General features: G+C 37.7%; 1 protein-coding gene across 2 annotated transcripts in view; it reads left to right on the forward strand.

The window, feature by feature from the left end:
- Positions 1-19,466, forward strand: part of LOC122800073 (gamma-aminobutyric acid receptor subunit gamma-2) — an 854,805-nt gene that overhangs the window by 747,210 nt on the left and 88,129 nt on the right. The window lies entirely within an intron of this gene.

A 19,466-nucleotide genomic window follows, 5' to 3' on the forward strand; every position in this document is an offset into this window, starting at 1 on the left:
ATGTTTCAGTCTGGCAGCATATCAAACAGGATTAATGTTAGATTGTTAATATACTTCATCCTGTAGCCCTAGGTTTGATTTCCTCAGTCTCAGTTTTACCATAAAAATAATTAAAACAATGTAGAGATCTTTTTTCAGCACATTTTTTACATTCATAAGACTGTATTTTATATCTTCCCCTAGCAGTAAAATTAACACAGTAGTTTCCCATCTTTAATTGCAGTTCTGATATTTCAGAAGCAGTTTTTATGGATGTCAAACATTGTTCTAAGACCAAATTGTACCTTGCATGTTAAGTATAAGTGATTCAAGCTTTTTAATTTTTTGTGTCATCAATATAAAAGAGTTCCTGCATGTAGTAAACTCTTAGCTTTCAGAAATAAAATGTAATTCAATTTATTCATTGGTTATAGTAGAAAAAGTGAAGTTTCATTGCACTGAATGTAAATGTGGCAAAGCACACAAGCCAGATTTTCACTGAAGGCCAATTTACTAACAAGTCACTCACTCCTGATATTGAAAAAGTAAGAAATTGATTAGAAGTACTGAGATTATAAATGAATATACCAAACTATCTGAAGGAGAAGGAAACAAAGACATGTCACTTTTGATAAAACTTAGTGCATTGTAAAAAAAAGGTAAAGCTTAGTCAAAAATTAAAATAATTTCAGTATGGACATATCACCAGGAAATTTCAGGGAAGAACAAATTAAATGTGCTTAGAAAAATGTCTTGGAGTATACCAATTCAGCATTGGTTGCAGAAGATTCTTAAGGAGTATGTTAGCTCACCATTGGTTGCAGAAGATTCTTAAGGAGTATGTTAGCTCACCATTGGTTGCAGAAGATTCTTAAGGAGTATGTTAGTTCACCATTGGTTGCAGAAGATTCTTAAGGAGTATGCTAGCTCACCATTCGTTGCAGAATATTCTTAAGGAGTATGTTAGCTCACAGAGAAATGGCACAAAAAATAAACAAATAAAAGTGCCTGCTCATAACATTCAATATGTCTGCAGTCACTGAAGCATTCCTTGAAGACAACATTTTTATCCACTCACTGACTTCTGTGTTCACAGTATAATATTTATAACTAATGTTCATGGCATGATATACACAGTTATACTGATGACAGCTGAGAAGTCAGCATCTTACCATCAGTATATTGATGTGTACTATGCTGTCAACATACCACTTGTGTTTTTTTATTAACTCTGAAGGTAATCTGCTACCTGGCACATCTCTGTGGCTCCAGTGGCGTAATTTAGCTGCCCAGTGCGTTTTCTAGCCACATCACTACACAATCCTCCCTCTGAGGCTTGAATATACTTTCTTTTAAATATGACGAGAACATTATTGCCAGCTGAAGTAAGGTCTCTGTTTCTCCAGACATAGATATGCATACTGGCACTAATTCCAGGTATCAAAAGAAAAAAGCAGACTCCACAATGTTGAATGACTTTAATGAGAGAATAAAAACAAAGCTTTCAGACAGTAAATCCTTCTTCGGTGTTTATAACAATTCACAGGAATAATGGTCCTTTTATATAATAAAAGTCTCATCACATGATACAGCCCAAACCTATCACAAAACTTCACTTATTTTTTTTTTAAATTAAAACTAACACAATTTGAATAAATAATAAAGGATATCATAATAATAATATAACATCCCTAGTTCTCTACTGTATTTGTTGCTGTTTAGTTTTTAAAACTGGTTTTAATGTTACTTGCTTATTTAAACCAGGGTAAACATCAGCGTGTAACCGAATGATCCACTCATATTCCTTTGTATCAAATTTATTAACCAAATCACCACGTCTAATACTCGGGGATAAAGCGTCCATAACTCGAAAGAAAAATTGATGATTTTTTGTGCATTACTAATTCCAGTTATGTCATAAAATGAAAGCAAAAAGAAAGACTCTTAGATTGAAAGCACTGTTCACATTATATTAAAATCAGCACAGCCAAGGCTCAGCCTAGGAGTTGTGAATATGCTCTGCGATACTGGCCAGTTTCAATTGTAATGCAGAGAAGCAGTTTATCACAGATTACATGAAAACCAAAGAGTATGGAAACAGATTAAGGAAAACCACACACCCAATGATGAAAATCTAGACAACAGCCACAGAAAAATATCAACAACCTTCACTCTGCTCTAGTGCCCTGGCAGTAATGCCTTCAAGCAGTACATGATGGAAACAGATAAAACCCAGGGTACCCTATCATTTTTTTGCAATGTTTAGTGTTTTGCTCACAAGTCCCCTTTGGAAAATATTTTGCCTCGGCAACTTTGAGCTGAAAGTCTGAGAGTGAATATATTTAAAATCAACATTAGCATATCAAACAACTTTGTTGATTGTGTTCAGAAACAAAACATTAAAGGACACAGCCTTCTGAAAAATTTTAGAAAAATATATATATATATATATATATATATATATATATATAGTTTAGCTTCATAATCTCGAAATGCTGAAATCTTGAATTTCAGCATTTTGAGACCATGAAGCTGAAAATGCAGAATGCCGAAAGTGCATAAGAGCGAATTTGAATACCTCTAATCTGCACTTATGCATTTCTGGTACGTTGCTTGAAGTGTTTGGCAGGTATGGTGTCTGAAATTGAAGGTGAATGAGTGTATGTATGTGTTTTTGTATGTTGTATGTGTGGGTAAGGGCAGGGAGGTGTACGTATGAGTGTGAGTGTTGGATATTTTGGTGTTTGTGTATGTGTGATGTGTATTTGTGTGTGTGTACGCGCGAGCGAGTGTAGAATGCTGTGGTGCGTGTGTTTTTTTTCGTTATGTGCGATCTCGGAGTTGGTATATATAAGTAGAGGGGTGTGGGGGGTGCAAGGGAGCTTGCCCCCCTGCTTATATGTAGTGTAGGGTTGTGTAGCTTGTGTGCTGTGGTGTGTGTGTTATGTGGTGTATGGTGTATGTATGTTTGTGATTGTGGGATACGTGATTGTGGGTTTTGGGATTGTGAATGGTTCGGCTTCATAGTTTTGAAATGCTGAAATTCGAGATTTCAGCAATTCGAGATTATAAATTGAAACTATATATATATATATATATATATATATATATATATATATATATATATATAGGTCTACTTCATATGATCAAAATTTCATTTGGCTAAAATTAATTTGACGGAGACCCTATAACTTAAAGTTCATAACACTGAAAACTCACTTGACTGAAACTCATAACACTGACACCTTACAATGCTAAATTTCAACATAGTAGTGGCAGTGTGTAAAAGGTAATTAAAAGCTATATCCACTTTTCCCCACTGTAGTGCGATCCTGGAGTTAGTATATGTAGTTAGGGGGGTGTGGGGGTGTAGCCCCCCACCTATTTTAGATATTTTCAACCACAGACGTGGATACTTACAAGTCCAAACAATTACTCTTTTCAGAACAGAATATATACTCAAACTGTGTGGGGGGTACACCCCCACACCCCAAATGTGGGAGCTGTGCCCCCCACATCCCCTAACTATTTATACTGACTCCAGGATCACACTACAATGGGGAAAAGGGCATATAGCTTTTACCTACCTTATACACACTGCCACTACTATTTTGAAATTTAGCATTGTATGGTGTCAGTGTTATGAGTTTCAGTCAAGTGAGTTTTGAGTGATATGAACTTTAGGTTATATGGTCTCAGTCAAATGAATGTCAGTAAAATGAAATTTCGATCATATGAAGTAGACTCATATATATATATATATATATATATATATATATATATATATATAGGTGTTGTGTAGTTTAACATTTAATTCTTTCTTCATTAACTCTATACTTTCACTTACCAACTCATTTAACAATTCTCCATCATCCATGTCAATTTTAATCAGCAATTCCAATAACTCCTTTTCTTTTAATCCTGTACAGACTTCTACCATAAAAAAAAAAACTTCTGTCTAAACTGAAACCTACTATCCTTGCTCCTGACAATCTACCTACTGAATTCTTACAAATAGCTGCCACGGCTATTGCATACCTTGTAACTATCTTTATTAACCATTCTGTTTCGGAACGGACTATAACTACAAGCTTGAAAATGTCTTACATTCTTCCCTTACACAAAGGAGGTACCTCCACTGAGATTCCTAACTACTAACCTATTTCCATCTTACCCCCACTCTCTAAAATTCTAGAAGAGTGTATCCACATGCAAATACTAAACTAGCTGTTATCCAACAATTTCTTATCTAACACACAACATGGGTTCTGCCCTCACCATAGCACCACTGTTGCCCTTCTAAGCTTTACCAATACCATTAATCACCATAGAAATAATGGAAAATTTGTTCCCAATATCTTCTTAGATCTCGCTAAAGCTTTCGCTACTGTTCCAGCTTTCAGTACTGTTCCTTACCAAAAACTTCTTGATAAACTAGCATTTCTAAATCTCACCTCCTCTGCACTAGCCTGGTTTCATAGCTACCTATCTGGCCATCAGCAAGCTGTCAAATGCCAACAGGAACTCTCTTCACAGTTACCTATCACCCTTGGTGTTCTACAAGGTTCTTTCCTTGGTCCCCTCCTTTTCAGTATATTTACTAAACATCTTCTATCTTTAACCCCTTTAGCCTCTATAGTCCAATATGCAGATGTTTCACTTCTAATATGTGCCGCTCCTTCTCTCAAACAAGTTGTCTGGTCTACTCAGCAATCCTTCCTATCTGTTGAATCATGCCATTCTAAATATCATACTGAATCCTTCTAAAACCAAACTGATGCTGTTTGTCCCCACTAAATCACATGATCCCTGTACCACTTTTCAAATTCACTCATCCAACAATACCTTAATATCAGCTGTTTACCACACAAAATTATTAGGTGTCATTATTGATAATAACCTAAAAACTGATGTTCACTTAGCACAGACCATAAAAAAACCCTCATACTAGACTAGGTTCTGTATACAGAATTAAATCTTTCCTAACAAGTACCACAAGACAAGAGGTAGCCAGAACACATTTTCTCTCTTTACTCCTGTACGCATCCCCATCTTTACAAATCTAAGTGAGACAAGTCCAACAAAACAGGAGACCTGTTAGAATAAAATTGCTAGATTTGCCCCCAACTCTCTACACCAAACACATCACTGCTCTGCTTTACAGCAACTGCACTGGCTTGAATTTCCCCACCAACTAGCACACACTCAACTCTCCTTTACATATCAACTCATATACCAGCCTGATAAAATTCCTGGCCTTCATCTCATGTTTCAACCCTACAGTAAGAAGAACCTCCAATCCTCCTACAAATCTCTCCTTCATGTCACTAAATCCCTCAGCAAAGCTGGTGACTCTTGTCTGTTCAAACTTTATTGCCAAAAATGGAATTCTATCCCTCAGACCATTTTAACAACACCCAAAACTTCTCTTTTCAAAAAAATGCTGAAATGTTTCCTGGGTAGCAATTGGATCTGTTCATGCTTAATGCTGGCTGACAACTTCTTCTGACTCTTTACGTTTGTTTCTGACTTTGCCCACTATCTTAACTTTCTTTATACTTTTTCTCCTGCTATATACCATGAGTCTTTCTTATTGATTCTTATTCCCTCCTTCTCACTCCCTTCTATTTCCTTCTGTTTCTTTACCTTTTTTCCCTTCTATCTTAACTATCACGTCTATCCCCCTAACTCTTCTCACTTCTCCTATTAATGCTACTTCTCTGTCTAGTTTTTATCCTCTATAGCTTGTCCCCCTTTCCTATTTATTCTATTTCTCTGTCTACTTTGTTCCCCTTTAGATTGTCCCCCTTTTCTCAGAACCCTCTATGTCACATACAGTAGACTTAACTTATTCTTCTACTTCATACATACACTTGATTTATCATACATATATATGATACAGCTTATACTTCTTTTCTCTGGCTCTACACTTTATACCTCCAACCTCTGAATACTATATGTCACAAACACAAATCTCTGTATCAAAAAGTTCCTTTTTTACTCTATAACCTCTGTTTATTGTAAATACTCTTTTGTTATTGTCTTTCTTGTATTGTGTTTCTTTGTAAAACCTTCCAAATTTTGTTCTCTGTTAACTTTTAGTCTTTGTAAAATTCTCTAAAAATTGTATATTCTCCAAGCATTTTTCTTTGTAAATGTTCTTTGTAACAATTATTGTACTTTTTATGGAAGTTTTTTTCCCCTGGCCTCTGCTGAAAATGGGCTATCACCCAATCAGACTATACCAGTAAACAAAAGTAAAATAAATAAATAAACATAAAACAAGGTAGTAACATGTAAATTGTTTGTGTGTGTGTGTGTGTGTGTGTGTGTGTGTGTGTGTGTGTGAGTGTGTGTGTGTGTTTGTGTGTGTGTGTGTGTGTAGACATCTGTTAAAATATTTCATAGGTTCATAGGTAGGGACTAGGCTATCGGCTCTAGGGCCTATACAAGCCTAAAACCAAAAGATGAGCCAGCAAACTGGGAATCTGAAATAATGTTTATTCAATGAGAAAACAAACCGGTTTCGTCTGATATGCACCACAGCCTTCCTTAGTGTAACTAAAATTCATTGAAAATGATCCTTTTGTAGATGTATTTTAATTGGGACTGCGGTGGTGGTGCTGCGGTAGCGTTGTCACCTCACAGTAAGACGTTGCCCCATTTGATTCTCAGCTAGAGCGTCTTCTGTGTGTAGACATGTGTGAATGGGCGTACCTTCGTTTAAGATTGTGCGTCAGGGCCGGCAACTCGGCATGTAAAAATCTACTGCCAATCATTAGCGGAACGGAGTTCCGCTGTGGCAACCCCCTAACCGGGAAAAAGCCAAAAGACACAACAACATAGAGGTATTTTAATTAAAACAAACGTGATTGGATAATCAAAATTGTTCATTTAATCCAGGTGGGAATAAACCTTCCAATTTAACAATCCGCTTCTTTTCTTTTGTATACAGAATGGAATGCCATCCTGCTTTGTTAGATTTATTACCTTTTATAATGTCAATGACCATGAAACTGAACTTGGCAGATAAATGTTTTGTGGAATGTTTGAATAAAGCAGTACTTGTTTTTTTTTTTATTTCTCAAGTCACTAGTGTGTTCAGAAATTCTCAGTCTAAGTGGCCATGACGTTTGGCCTCTGTAGAAGGCACCACAGCTGCATGTAGCTAAATAAATCAGCCATTCACTGCTGCAATTGGCAAAAAAGCTAATGTCATAAACTGTGCCACAGTTCTTACTTGTAAACTGTTTGGACTTAAAAACTTCACTGCAATGAGTGCAATGACCACATGGATAGCATCCTATGAGCACCTCACACATGAATGTGGTTTGTACTTCTTGAAATGATGTTTTGGAATGTGAATGTTTATAATGGTTGAAGTGTAAAGCTAGATTTCTGCCCTTACAGAATGAAAAATAACATCTGTCTGAAAGAACATTCGTTAGGTTGTGATCACTCTGTAGAATATTCCAGTGTTTTTGTACACTATTAATTAACAAATCGGAATTCCTACCATAAGTAGTGACTAACCTGATAGGTGACAGCCTGTGTTGCTCATGTTGCTTATATTCCAAAAGGTCTTCTCTTTTTAGTGTATTGGCCGAATTGCTGGCCTGTAGAACATGTCCCATCTGATAGCCCCTATCCCTGAATTTGCGGGTCAGATCCTGTCTGTATTCCTGAAAAGTGAAATCCCTAGAACAAATATGTCTCATTCTAATGTACTGGGATTTGGGGATATTTCTTGTTATATGAGGTGGATGAAAGCTGGATGCATGGAGGAGGGTGTTATATTGGGGATACTTCCAGAAAACTTCAGTACATAAAGTGTGATCTGATTTCCTAGAAATAGAAACATCAAGAAAAATGATTGTATTTAAGTCAAAGTTAACCGTAAAGTGTAAACCCCATTTGTTTTCATTTAAGTACTCAATGAATTCAGACAAATATTCCGCATCCGCCCTCCATACCATCCAGCAGTCATCCAAATAACCCCTCCATATGTCCATCTCTGTCAGGTACAAATTATGGCCTGCATCGTAAATAAGCTGTTCCTCAAAAAAGGCCATAAAAAGGTCAGCATAAATGGGGGCAAAGGATGCCCCCATAGCCGTACCCTTAATTTGCCAATAGCAGGTGTCCTGATAGAAAAAGACATTGTTAGTTAGGACATGCTCTGTCAGGCCTAATAGAAAAGTATTGAATCCTGGCTGCTACAATTCTGATTTAACCAGTATTCAAGGGCCTCTAGACCAGCAGCATGAGGAATGTTAGTATAAAGGGCACTAACGTCTAGAGTACACATCAACCATTTAGGTTTGAGTTGGGTGTCTGAGATAATTTTAAGAAATTCAGTGGTGTCTTGTATACGTGACCTGACTCACTTCAATAAAGGTTTAAGTTGTTTGGTAAGAAATAATGACAATGGCTCAGTAATAGAGCCTCTCCCAGACACAATTGGTCTCCAGGTGGTTTAACAGGATCCTTGTGTATTTTGGGCAAAAAATATATATACTGGCTTATGGGATCTTTAATGGTAAGCTGTTGTCTTAGCTAATAGAAATTCATCTATCTGTTTTTTAAACTTAAAGGTGGGGTCCAGGGGCATCTCAAGATAGTACCGCCTGTCCTGAAGTTGTCTTTTTGCTTCCACATCGTATTGAAGCCAATTCATTACTACTACGGCCCCACCTTTATCAGCAGAAAGAATGACAATATCCTTGTTGTTTTGTAGTTCAAATAGTGCATCTCTTTCGATCTTTGAGAAATTGTTTCAGTTGTAAATAAATTCACCCTTGTGATAGTATAGCTCTTTGAGAACACTACTTTGAAATTAGTGTACCGTGGGATTCATGGGAGGCATATACCTAGATTTTATGATAAATTAATTCATTATCCACACCAAGGTCATTAGAATCTTCAAAATGCAATCTAAGGTTTATAAGTCTACAAAATAACATTACATCTTGTGCTAAAAGACCTTCAGTAAGCAAGAAGCCAGGAATAAAATTTAAACCTTTATTCAGAAGTTCAGTTTGTGTCGTCGACAAAATCTGATCAGATATATTCAAAACATTGACATTTTGGGTTATTTCTGTGTTATTAGTTTCAAAAGATAATCTATGTTGTTTATTTCTGGCATGTTTTCTGCCTGCTCTTTTGTATTTGGGCCTAAAGGGGCCGAACTGTATGCCCTCTTGTGGGTGAGTGAGTCTGGTGTGTGCTGTATGTCTGTATCTGTGTATGAAGACAAATCATCAGTAGATGACCCTGTGTCAATAGGTCGCTTTTTCAATATCGACCTTGGTCATTTTCTTTTAGGAGTTCGTGTTTGTGCTTGTTGAAATCTGACTTGTTCACTAATACTGAAAGGGTTACCAAGCTGATAATCCATTTGGTCCCTTTGAAATTTTTTGATCTTCCTAGCTTTTAGTTGTTCTTCAAGACCAGATAGATCTTTAGCTAATTTGTTGATATTACTAATGAAGAAGAAGGGCTGTCCTTCATGTGTCTGTGCTTCAGAACATAACTTTGTGACTTCTACAATTTGTCGGTCAATGACTCTGTTGTGGAATTTAGCCAGGGCTTCAACGAAACCCGTAGTGGCTTGTTGTTGGATTTCCCCCCATTGTTTGTTCAGCTCATCATCAGCCTCATTAACAAATGGTTGTGTTTTAATCCTTAGTCCCCTTGGTGTAATCCCTTTGGCCATATATGCTTTAAAGAATTTGGAATGCCAGACATGAGACCTAAGAGACCTCATGCTCTTATGTAACTTATCAAAGCATAGGCCACAACTGGATTCTGGGCCTAGGGTAACCCCATTTACATCATTATTGTTTGTACTACCCAATCCAAAGACTCCTAAGTCCTCCCTATCAGCTGACAAACCCGTTAATATTTTTGTTAGTTCCATTATGGTACAAATTATACCTTGAAAAAACAGACCAACCAGCAACCTATAAAGATTAATTTGTGAATCCTTAGACACTTCTGGATCCACTTAGAAAATCCTTTAAATATCTGTATATGCAAATGTTTAGCGGCAAAATTAGCCCTTGCCAAATGCAATGGCAATGCTAAGCCATATTATTCCAATTAGCACTTGTATTGATAATAGAATGAACAATAGTAGCCCTTGTGTTTTCCTTGAATCCAGTTTTCAGATTTGGTGTTGTGACCCACTCAGTAGTTTTCAGAACAATGCTACGTCCATACCAAATCCAGCTGCCATACACATAGCTGGCCTGTGGTTCATATGGCAAAATATGTTGGTCTAAATATTAATCATCCCAATATATAAAATAAAATACCAGAATATAGATCAAAGGATCTGGTCGTGAATATCAAAAGATAGAAATAGTCAGTCAGCTGAGGGGCCAATTAGAAATTTGGAGATAGGGCAAATCACAAACAATAGTAAATAACCCCCATCCAAAAGCTGGCATCAAATGTTATAAAAAGAGAAGAATTAAGCCTTTAAAGCCTGGGGAACATCCAACAAAATTATTAATGCCAGTATCCACATTTATTGATGCCAAAAGTTTGGTCTTTGCATCAATATGTGTGAACCATAACACACATATAGAGATAATACTTGCCTAAATCTAACAAGAGAAAAATATATTTTAATGTGTGTATGTTTTTATCAAGCTGGAATACTGTTATAAAAGAACAAGCATATGATGTAATGAGTTATCTAAATCCTAAACACACATATAGAGATAATGCTAAACCTAACAAGAGAAAAATATATTTTTGCGTGTATATGCTTTTGTTATCAAGCTGGAATACTGCCATAAAAGATCAAGCATATGATGCATTAAGTTATCTAAATCCTAAATGCACAGTTATATGAAAGAAAAACAATAGCAGACACTTTACATACTATCTGTAAATTAAACTAAATTAGATTAACAGTTCAGTTTGGTTTTAAGCACTTCAGAAAATAGTCATCGCATCTGTAACTGTCCCTAGTACAGTATAATTTCTTAAGACAATATGTATATTGTGATACAGAAATACAAAAAATTATTTAACAGATATTATTTAAATGAAAATAGCATGTAGTTAACAACAGCAGTTTCCCTGTTGTTATATGTCCAAAAAATTTTTGAAACAGACTGTACTTTGGCATAAAGACTCCCAAACACGTCATCCAGACCCTTCGTATCACACAGCATAAACATTTCTCATATTTAGTCAAATGCAGATTGCTTAATCCCGATGTACTAAAGTTAGAATGTTGTTTAATCACACATATATGATCTATTAATCTTCAAAGAAGCCCTTAGTTCCAAAAATAGCTCCGTTCTTGTACCAACTGTTGGTCGCGATGTAAAAATGGCGGCCAGGAAGCCAAAAGAACAGTCAGAACTGGTAAGCACCAAAACGTCTATGCATATACACAAAGTCACCCAAATACTCAAAATTATATGAATTATAGCCACATGTGGTTGTTTTTGTCCCAAATATAAGCAACACAGTATATAATAAAAAACGGCACTTGGAAAAGGCGATGAATGGACTGAAAAAACACAAGGCCATGTCAAACCCAGAGCTGTTGGACGTGCTACACTTAAAGAAATCCCAATCCCTCAGAGCCACATGCTCCAGGGATCTAAACCTTGTCATCACAATAAACAAAACATCTGGAGGGATAGGTTCCTGACCCAGAGACTCCCCAGACTCTGGAACAGATTGCCCATACATGTCAAGCAGAGTGCCTCATTGGCCCTCTTCAAAAGGAACCTTAACGATTGGATGGGAGAAAGGAAATTCACCCCAGGGATCATGTCAGTCGCCCTGCTAGACAGGGGTCCAGGGAAGTAAATAGTGTGGGAAAAAATAGTCAGGGAATTGTTATGGCTAGGCTTGTATAGGCCCTAGGGCTGATAGCCTAGTAACAACCTATGAACCTATGAACCCCTTGTTAATCCGAGTTTAGCAACCAAAAGTGTACTTCAAATAATGCAACCAAATGTCTCAAAGGATTTTTTTATTTACCCAGAGTCAGGAAGCGTCCATAGATGTAGAAGCATACGTAGCAATAGTGAAAAAAGTTATGAAGACTCGTGTAGACTTAATTTCTCCTTCTGCTGCTAGGCTGCCTCATGTAGAAAAATGGTTCTTCTGTCAGACAAATGACCTGGACTGTTGTTAATCACTGAAAAACCAAAATATATGGCCAAGTAGTAAAAAAAGTAATAAAAAAGTGTGGATAAATCCACTTTCCAATCAACAATTTGTAGTTCTTTTGCTTTGAGCTGCAGATAAGACATGCAGCTCACACTAGTCTCACAGACCCCCAGCAAGGAATGAGAAAAGTCAGTGTTACATTAAAGGAATTCCCTCTGCACGAAAGGCAATTGCATGGCTCCAGTAATATGAAATCCAAATGCCAAAAGATGAGCCAGCAAACTGTGAGACTGAAATAATGTTTATTCAATGAAAAAACAAACCGGTTTCGGCTGATATACACCACAGCCTTCCTCAGTGTAACTAAAATTCATTGAAAATGATTCTTTTATAGATGTATTTTAATTAAGACAAACGTGATTGGATAATCAAAATTGTTCATTTAATCCAGGTGGGAATAAACCTCCCAGTTTAACAATCCACTTCTTTTCTTTTGTATCCAGAATGGAATGCCAGCCTGCTTTGTTAGATTTATTACCTTTTATAATGTCAATGACCATGAAACTGAACTTGGCAGATAAATGTTTTGTGGAATGTTTGAATAAAGCACTCCTTGTTTTTTTATTTCTCAAGTCACTAGTGTGTTCAGAAATTCTCAGTCTAAGTGCCCATGAAGTTTGGCCTCTGTAGAAGGCACCACATCTAATGTTTTTTCAGACAGAAGTTATTTTTCATTCCATAAGGGCAGGAATCAAGCTTCACACTTCAACCATTATAAACATTCACATTCCAAAACATCCTTTCAAGAAGTACAAACCACATTCATAGGTGAGGTGCTCACTGGATGCTATCCATGTGGTCATTGCACTCATTGCAGTAAAGTTTTTAAGTCCAGACAATTTACAAATAAGAACTGCGACACAGTTTATGACATTAGCTTTTTTGCTAATTGCAACAGTGAATGGCTGATTTATTTAGCTACATAGGCCAAACTTCACGGCCACTTAGACTGAGAATTTCTGAACACACTAGTGACTTGAGAAATAAAAAAACAAGGAGTGCTTTATTCAAACATTCCACAAAACATTTATCTGCCAAGTTCAGTTTCATGGTCACTGACATTATAAAAGGTAATAAATCTAACAAAGCAGGATGGCATTCCATTCTGTATACAAAAGAAAAGAAGCGGATTGTTAAACTGGGAGGTTTATTCCCACCTGGATTAAATGAACAATTGTGATTATCCAATCACGTTTGTCTTAATTAAAATACATCTATAAAAGGATCATTTTCAATGAATTTTAGTTACACCGAGGAAGGCTGTGGTGTATATCAGCCGAAACTGTTGTGTTTTTTCATTGAATAAACATTATTTCAGTCTCACAGTTTGCTGGCTCATCTTTTGGCATTTGGATTTCATATTACTGGAGCCATGCAATTGCCTTTCGTGCAGGGGGAATTCCTTTAATGTAACACTTATACAAGCCTAACAAAAAGGTAACCTGGCTTTTTCCACCCAAGAAAATTATTTTCCTGTGCCCCTGTCAAGCAGAGAAACAGAAGTGATCTCCGGGGTGGATTTCCTATTTCCCATCCAATCATCAAGATTTTTCTTGAAGAGTGCTAATGAGGAGCTTTGTTTGATATAGATAGGTAGTTTGTTCCAGAGTATGGGAAGTCTCTGGGACAGGAATCTATCCCTCCAGCATGTTCTGTTTATTGTGGTGAAAAGGTTTAGGTCCCTAGAGCATATAGCTTGGAGGGATTGGGATTTCTTTAAGTGGAGCATGTCGAACAGCTCTGGATTTGACATAGCTTTGTATGTTAGGCAGAGATCACCTCTGAGTAGACAATATGCGACAGAGTAAAGCTGGAGTTTTTTTTAGACAGTCTGCGTAGGGCATCTGTTTGAGGCCAGTAATCCTCTTTGTGAGGTATTTCTGCAGCCTTTCCAGTTGTTGTAGATGTCTTGTGAGGTACATAGCGAAAGGGGCATTGTACTGTATAATGGGTCTAATGAGTGACGAGTAGAGTAGAACAATGACCTCTTTTTTCCTTCATGAGAAACCTTTTGTGATGAGGTGTGCCACATAGAAGGATTTCCTGACTACTGTGGTGATGTGATTATCAAAGGAGAGACTACTGTCCACCTATGTCCCAAGGTCTCTTATCACACTTTCGGTGTTAAGTAGACTACCACCTATGTGGTAGCTCATGGGTACAGAGTTTTTACTAAAGGGGATGACAATGCACTTTCTGGCATTGAGCTTGAGGCCATGGCTTTGACACCAGGCATCTGTCTCAGTGAGGCCCTTTTGTAGGATGTCCACTTCGTTAGGAGTTTCAATTATGGCTTATAGTTTGCAGTCATCTGCGACTTCATTAGTCAAAGGCCTTCTGTGTTAGGCTATACTTCAGAAAACTAGATACCAAACAGGAGAGGACCCAGGACTGAACCCTGTGGTACTCCACTTGTCACTGGTGTGAAGTGGATTTGGAGTCTGCTACTTTCACAGTGTGGGTTCTGTCAGTGAGCCAGTTGGCAACCCATCTTGTGACATAGGGATTTATGCCTAGTTTAGTGAGTTTATCTAAAATTCCAGATTGGGGGATACTGTCAAAAGCCATGGAGAGATCTAGATAGGCTGTGTGAACCACCTTACCCTCGTCTATGGCTTTGGTGACTGCTTCAAAGAAGTCTATCAGATTTAGGAGACATGATCTGCCTTTTACAAACTCGAACTGGATGGGGGCCAGAGTTTGGAGGTTACCAATGTCTTTGTTTATAAGTTCCATGATGATACATTCCATGGCCTTGCAGACCAGGCTCGTTAGGCTAATGGGGCGGTAGTTCCCGGGGTCCGTGGTGACTCCCCTTTTGTGGAGTGGGATAACCATCACTGTGCACCATTCAGTGGGAAAAAAGTCTGAGGAGAGGCTGTGATTGAACATGGTGCTTAGGTGAGGTGCCAGTTCATTCTGTAGTTCATGTAGAACGCAGCCTGGGATGTTGTCAGGTCCAATGGATGCTGTGTTCTTGGCTTTGGAGAGTGTGGTTTTTACCTGTGCAGCCATGATTAGAGGAACTTTGCATTCTTCTGGTATAGAGATGGGCCCTTTAGGGGGTGAGGGAGGGGGTAAAGTTAGCATTGAACCTATCTGCCAGGATGTTGGCAATATCAGTTGGTTCTATTTATTTAATGCCATTCTACTGTAACTCAGAGCAGATCTGAGTGTTGCCACTGAGATTCTTGACATAGCTATAGAATGTTTTGTGGTTGTCTGTAGAATCAGTGGTGATTTTGTTTTCATAACTAGCTTTGGAGGATTTTATGAGGGATTTCAGCTTCTTACTGAGGCTGACCAGGGAGTTCTTCCAGTCATGGGATTTTACTCTTTTTTGCAACAGTTTCTTTCTTCTGTTGTAGAGTTTGTTTATGCCAGGGGACCACCAGATTGGCTTCCTTTTTTGGAGGATAGCATCTTGGTTCTGTTAGGGATAGCATGATCCATGCACTCGTGTAAGTGCTTATAAAGTGCATTTGTGTAGGATTCAGCAGTCGTACCTCTATTGTCCATCTGCATGGGTGTCTTGAAGTTTGCCATTTCTGTCTTAAGAAGCGTGAAGTTGGCTTTGGGGAAATTTTTTACGGTGGTTTCCCTAATGGGGGGTGGGGCCGGAATGTGGATGTCTAGGCTGATTAGCTTGTGGTCAGATCTGACCAATGAGGAATTGACCTCTGGTGTGGAAGTTCGGTAACCCATGTTAGCAATGACCAGGTCTAGGATATTGCTGCCCCTGGAATTTATGAATTCCATAAAAGGTTGAGCAAAAGAATTGGTACATGAGTAGTTTTCCCAATTAATGGTGGGGTAGTTGGAATCCCCCATTATTAGGGTGTAGGGTTGTACCCTAATATTTTCCAGTGTATCAAGAAATGAAGATTGAGAATCCTGGGGCATGATGGGGGATCTGTTGCAAGTTACAATTTGGATTGCGGTCTTGCCCAGAGTTAGTTGCACTTGGATAATCTTGGATGCATTATGCTGAGCAACTAGCCTGGAGTTGTGGATATCCTTAATGAATATGGACACGCCTCCACCTTTAGTGTTTCAGTCCAGGTTAGGTGGCTGAAAGGTGTGATATGAATTATACCCTGGTAATGCAGGGGTGCTCTCTGGAGCCTTGAACCAGGTCTCTGTCAATGCACAGATGTCGATGTTCTCCATTTTAAGGAGTGCCTCAAGTGAATGCATTTTGAGGTTTAGACTTCTAGCATTGAGTAGCATTACCCTCAGATTTTGCTTGCTTGTACCTGTTATGGTGGTGAATTTGTCATTTGAACCTTTCCTAAAAAAGGCACTATAGGGGTGGCAAGATCCTTAGCCAGTATCCGGAATCCCAAGGACGACAGGTGCAGGCCATCTCTGGCAAAGCATCGTGGTTTGTCAATCATGTCATCCCAGGCAGATAGATACTGGACCCCCTTAGAATGACACCCGAAGCTTAGCCAATTGCTGAAGTCAATAATTTTGTCCTTGTACTGTGGTATCATTCTGGGTGATGACAGGATGCTACTCAGGGCTAGGGTCATACCTGCCTAGGCTACAAGATCGGACAGCTCCTCCATGTCTCTTTTCATGTAGACCAGGGAGGTATGTCTCAGGTCATTCACACCAACATGGACAATGACAGTGTCATATTTGTACTTGTTGTGGAGTGACCTGAGTGCGTGCATTATGTGGCAGATCCTGGCACCTGGCAGGCAGCTGACAGTAACTTTCTCCTTGATTAGCCTGGTGAGTAGAACATCAGTGTGTGCCTGACTATAGAGTCACCTATGACTAGAGTGCTGGGTACGTTGTTATACCTTTTGTGCTGTGGTTGAGTGGCACACTGAGTTTGTGGGCTATGTGTCATTTGGGTTGTGTTAGGGGGGTGGAGGTTGCATGCATTTCTGCTTTGGAAGTCTCTGTTGCTGGAGCAGATTTTTATCTAGAGCCTCTGCAAATGTAGGTGTGTATTTTGTGTTGCTATGTGTGTGTTTTGGTGGTGTAGGTTTTGAGGGCTGTGTGATAAGTGTGGTGTGGTGCAAGTGTTTACCTTCTCCTCTTGACTGTCTAGTCCAGTATTGTTGAAGAGAGTTTTGCTTCCAGTTCGGCTATATAAATGATATTTGCATAACTTTTATATTTACAATGTAAAATACTTCATTCAACAACTACATACTCTGCACTAACTTTGAAATATTAGGTGGAGGAACTGTTTAACATGAAAACTATCAAAATATACTAGTGAAAAAGGAAATGTAAAAATATTTAACCAATAGTCCATTTTCTATTAGCATTAGTGATCACCATGCTTGATATTATAGGCAAATTTCAGAGTGGAGAGAACATCAATTTGCGGTGTTGGTCTCCACAACCATCGTGGGCAGTTTGTTATTTCCCTGTACTGCCCAACCTGTTAGACATTACTGTTTGAATAGCTTCAGTGCTGCAGTCATAATAATATGCTTTTTTTTCAACTGTTTGACCATTGTGATCCCTTCAAATCTAAAACTGGTTACATGCATGAATTGGAAATAAATATGCTCTTGATGGGAAATGAAATGCCCTATTTTGAGAAATGACAATGTATTTTAGCTTACTGTATGCAAACTTCCTTATCCCAGATGATTCCTGCCTGTGTCCATCTTAAATGAGTAAATTATTCCCAATAGAGTTTGGCTTTGTGATCTTTGATTAGCAAATATAGTAAGTTTATTTCTCTGTAAATTGCTATAAAGACCATTGTGTTACATTTTTATTAGTATAGCCATTTCTGTCTCCTCACTAACTTCTTGCTGAATTTCACCCTTATTGGATCAACTTCAAGCAACAATGGACATTTCAGCTACAGTGATTTATATTATTCATAGCTTTATCAATGTCTTTGTAAATATTGTATAAAATGTTCATTGTATACACTGCTTTTTTATGTTTTAGCTTGTTTTGATTTATGTAGCTTCCACTGTTTGATTCTCTCTGCATTTTTTATTTCATTTATTTATGTATCCTTTGTTGACTGGGTTCGTCCCAATAAGCTATATCTCTTTATCCCTGTATATACCTTTTAGTGTTTCCTTTGCTTTCATTGACACATTTTCAATTGTCTATCTTTCTCTCTCACCCTGCTGAGAATGAGATTCGTCTATTGAAATCAGTGCTGTACTTGGGTTTAAGCATTAAATTAAATAAATATGTGCATACATTCATACATAAATATATGGGGAACTTTATGACTGCTCTGTGGCTGCTGCATTAATTATTGTTGTAGTTTTTAATGTATGCCCTCAAGTTTAAGAAGGAAATTTGGTTCTGTTTCATGAACTTATGTTTTATCTTTCATGTTCTGTTATTATCATTTTCAATATCTTTCCTCAAGAATAAGGAAGAAAAATAGTTTGGCATGATGTGGCCATATTTCAACTGCTGGCATTCCAGTTACTTGTCATTGTAAGATTTTGTGCGTGTTCAGTTTTGGGTAGGGTAGACTCAAATGTATATCCTCAAAAGTAGTATATATATAGATATATATATATATGTAGATATACATATATATATATATATATATATATATATATATATATACATACACACACACACACACACACACACACATATATATATATATATATATATATATATTATATAGATATATGGGTTCACTATTGAATCTCAAAATACTGAAATCCCGAATTTCAGTATTTCGAAATTCTATAGCCGAAAGCTTTAAATCCCGAAACCCCATAATGGCAAAATTTTAAATCAAGAACCTACACTACAAATACACCACACACATACGCATACACACAATATCCCCCCACAATCAAACAAACAATCCTACACTAAAGATATATATATGGGTCTACTTTCATTCACTGAAAACTCATGTCACTGAATTTCAATTTACCCTCAAAAATCGCTGAAAGCTCAAATCACTGAAAACCCATTTCACTGAATCACATTTCACTGCATGTAAGTACTGTTGTGCAAATAAAATGTATATGCCCTTTTCCCCACTGTAGTGCAATCCTGGAGTTAGTATATATAGTTGGGGGGGTGTGGGGTGTGGGGTGTGGGGGTCATATCCCCCCACCTACTTAGCGTTTATATTTATGAATCTCATTTCACTGAAAGCTAACACTATAAAACCAAAAGTAGATGCTGGCTAGGCCCCCCACACCTCCCTAACCATATATACTAACTCCAGGATCACCATACAGTGGGGAAAATGGCTGTATGTTTTATTTGCCCAACAATACTTACATTCAGTGAAATGTGGTTCAGTGAAATGAATTTTC

Source organism: Protopterus annectens, chromosome 4.part0, assembly GCF_019279795.1.
Source record: "Protopterus annectens isolate FY-2018-M chromosome 4.part0, PAN1.0, whole genome shotgun sequence".
In the NCBI taxonomy this organism is placed as follows: domain Eukaryota; kingdom Metazoa; phylum Chordata; order Ceratodontiformes; family Protopteridae; genus Protopterus; species Protopterus annectens.